Below are 3,685 nucleotides of genomic sequence, written 5' to 3'. Positions count from 1 at the left end.
AACCATTCCAGATTTTAGTCCAAGTTCTGAGACATAATTCTTCAATTAGTTGGTGTTCTGGTTTCAGTTCAGCAGTCAAACACAAACCATCTACCAAGGTTTACCTGAGAGCAGTTATAAGTCGGCTTCTCCTTCAAGCATCTGGCAAGAATAGCAAAACCTTCTAAAGTCTAAAAGTCTGTGACTTTTATCTCAGGACTCCTCTGTTCATACTTTGCCACAGTTTCTCTGTTGCAATGCCACAGTCTCTGGACCACCATGGTGTTACTCTCACTCAAGTCTTGCCTTCACAAGTATTGCTCACCTCAAGTCTTGCAGCCCAGTGTGGGAAGCATTCTCTCTCTTATCCTAGTCCCACAGCTTTTGGTGATTTACAAACCATGCTGATTTGTAAAACCATGCATCTGCAGTTAAGGTAGCTGGAGACGAGAGGGGCCTAACTATAATGGCTGAAAAATTTAGGCAATCATTAGGCTAAGATCACAGGTTGCCAGTACAACTTCCTAACCATTAGACCAACAGAAAAGAACTCCCTTGATGTTCAGAAGAGGTTGATAACTCATCTTTGACTTGAAATGAAACAGTAGTTAATCTATTGAGATAACCTGTGTTCGTGACTGTGTAAACAAAATAGGGTCAACACACAGGGCCTAAAGGTAAAGAAACACGAACTTTAAATATGGAAAGGTCTGTGAAGTGCTCTGTACAGCAAATAGAGATTAACTTTCCCACTCACTTTTCTTTTACAGTAAATAAACTAGTATAAAATTAAAAAAAAAAAACACCCAACAACAAAGCAGTGAGTTTTCTAGTGAAAACTTTTCATCAGAAGCATCATTGCTCCCTGGAAGGAGGAAATTCAAATTCTTGGTCCTCATTTAAGATCTACTGAATCAGAAACTCTCAGTATAAAACTTATCTATCTTCATTTTTAAAAGTTCTCCAGCTTTTTTTTCTCTGACATCTTAACAAGGCTGCACTTGTGGTAGCTCCTCTCCGAGCTTCGCGATGCAGCCCAAGGATGACAAGAAGAAGAAAGACGCCGGGAAGTCGGCCAAAAAGGACAAAGACCCAGTGAACAAATCTGGGGGCAAGGCCAAGAAGAAGAAGTGGTCCAAAGGCATAGTTCGGGACAAGCTCAATAACCTGGTCTTGTTTGACAAAGCCACATATGACAAACTTTGTAAAGAAGTTCCCAACTATAAGCTTATAACCCCAGCTGTTGTCTCAGAGAGACTGAAGATTCGGGGTTCCCAGGCCAGGGCAGCCCTTCAGGAGCTGCTAAGTAAAGGGCTTATCAAGCTGGTTTCAAAACAAAGAGCTCAAGTGATTTACACCAGAAACACCCAAGGTGGCGATGCCCCAGCTGCTGGAGAAGATGCCTAAACAGGTTCAACCAAACTGTACATTCTAAAAAATAAAATTTTACTCAAAAAAAAAGTTCTCCAGGTAGTTCTAATATAAGTTATATTGTGAGAACAATTCTTTAAAGCTGTGAATCTTAAACTAAATTCAGAAGTATGTGAATCTTATTTCTTTTAACGGGGGGGGGGGATAGAACTATTTTACTAAAATGATCCTGTTGCATTGTGAATATAGACCAAAAAGCACAACAATATTAAGATTCTCTCCACATACACATCATTGAACTTTTATGGCTTTATTGAAATCATAAAATTTGAAATACATAACTAAAAAAGTTTTAGTGTACTCCTAGAGGTGTGAACCTCTAGAATATAAAATTTAGAACATTTTCTCCCTCATATAAGAAATTTCACACCTATAGCAATTACCTTTCATTATTCCTTGCTATTCTTGTGCAACAATGAATCTAAATTTTTTAATTTTTTAATTAATATTCTTATCATCCACTTCCTAAACATGACTCTGGAAACTCTATGAACTTTGATAAAGGTCAATAGTTATAGAAAAGCTTTAGGCGTTTTGTTTATAGGGTTGCTATGAGTCACGCTCATCTTGAAGGCAATCAACAACAACACAACATATACATAGTGTTTCCTGCATGTATTGTGTTTCATACAGTCCCTCCTTCACATTATATTTTATTCTTTATATTGTAGGGTTGCTCCCCGAGCCCCTCTATAAGCTGGCACATAGGATTTGAACTGAGAGTCTCCTAACGCAAGACAGCAGTGTAAGAGACCAGCAACAGCTCAAGGCACAAGACATCACAGAAGTGACTTGTGGCCATTATAACAAGGGTTTGCTGGGGGTGGAGGAGAAGGAACAGGATAGACAGGAGTGAAAGAGGTTGGTAACAGAGCTGAGAAAGTAAAAGGACAAGACACACAAGCTGAGGTGGAGGGTGGGACAACACTGAATACACTGGTTACTTTTGTAAGTGGGAAGTATCTTTAATTTGTTCTTTTCAATATAATGCTTGTCTGTCAGATATTATTTTAAAGCTGAGGATCCAGATTAAGACCGACTAGGAAGAATGATTAGTCACTCTATTTTGAAATAACAGACCTTCAAAACCCTATCTAGAATAGAGCACACTTAGAACAAACTAGCAGGTATAGCAACTGAGGCTGAGCTCTTAAATTGGAAACACAAAGGAAGAAGAACATGGAATGTGAGAACCATGAATGTAGGAAAACTGGACATCATTAATAAAGAAATAGAATACACACAAATACTGACATATTAGGTATTGGCAAAACAAGATTATTGTCATGAAACATTTTCGATCAGACGATCATATAATCTACTACACTAGAGATGAAAAGTTGAGGAGAAATGGTGTTGCATTCATAGTTTAAAAGATAATTTCTAGATCCATCTTGAAATACAGTTTTGTGTGAGAGAAGATAATATTCATGAGCATACAAGGAAGAGCAGTGAAAACCACTATCATTCAAATGCATACTCCAACAACCAGAGTCAAAGAGAAGGAAAGAGATGATTTCTGCAAAATTTTGTAGTTGGAAATTGGGTGAATATGCAACCAAGATGCATTAATAATAAGGGGTGACTAAATACAAAAACTGGGAACAGTAAAGAAGGAACAGTAGTAGGAAAATACTGACCAGGTGACAGGAAAAAAAAAAAGCAGAAGATTATTCAAAAATAGCTGGAACGGTATATTGACAGAGAACTACCAGAAATACAAGCTGGATTTAGAAGAGCTTGTGGCACTGGAGACATTATTGCCAATGTCAGATGGATCTTGGCTCAAAGCAAAGAGTACCAGAGGAATGTCTATCTGTGTTTCATTGACTATGCATATGTATTTGACTATGTGTATCACAAGAAATTATGGCTAACCTTGAGTAGAATTGGAATCCCAAAACACTTGATTGTGCTCATGTGAAACCAGGAGTAGTTCTCAGAACAGAGCAGTGAAACATGACATGGTTCAAAATCAGGAAAGCAATGAATTAGGGACATGTTCTATATCCACACCTCATCAATTTATATATGTAACAGGTCATTTAGGAGGCTGGGCTTCGTGAGGAAGAACGAGACATCAAGATTGGAGGAAGTTTCATCAACAACCTTCTTTATGTAGATGATACAATCTTGCTTGCAGAAACCGAGGAAGACATGAAGCACTTGCTGCAGAAAGTTAAGGAATGTAGTCTTAAAAATGGATTGAAGAATAGTCTAAAAGTATTATATTTTAGGGCATTATTTTTATCGTAGGAGTATGCAATGAGGGTTG

The 3,685-nt window shown here is 37.8% G+C and overlaps 1 pseudogene; it reads left to right on the top strand.

The window, feature by feature from the left end:
• The first annotated feature begins 1,008 nt into the window (after window positions 1–1,008).
• On the top strand, window positions 1,009–1,386 carry LOC102877122 (annotated as a pseudogene).
• The last annotated feature ends 2,299 nt before the right edge of the window (window positions 1,387–3,685 follow it).

This window comes from Elephantulus edwardii, unplaced genomic scaffold (assembly GCF_000299155.1).
Source record: "Elephantulus edwardii isolate Elephantulus edwardi_28Jun2011 unplaced genomic scaffold, EleEdw1.0 scaffold00387, whole genome shotgun sequence".
Taxonomy (NCBI): Eukaryota; Metazoa; Chordata; class Mammalia; order Macroscelidea; family Macroscelididae; genus Elephantulus; species Elephantulus edwardii.
This window is presented reverse-complemented; position numbering and strand designations above follow the sequence as displayed.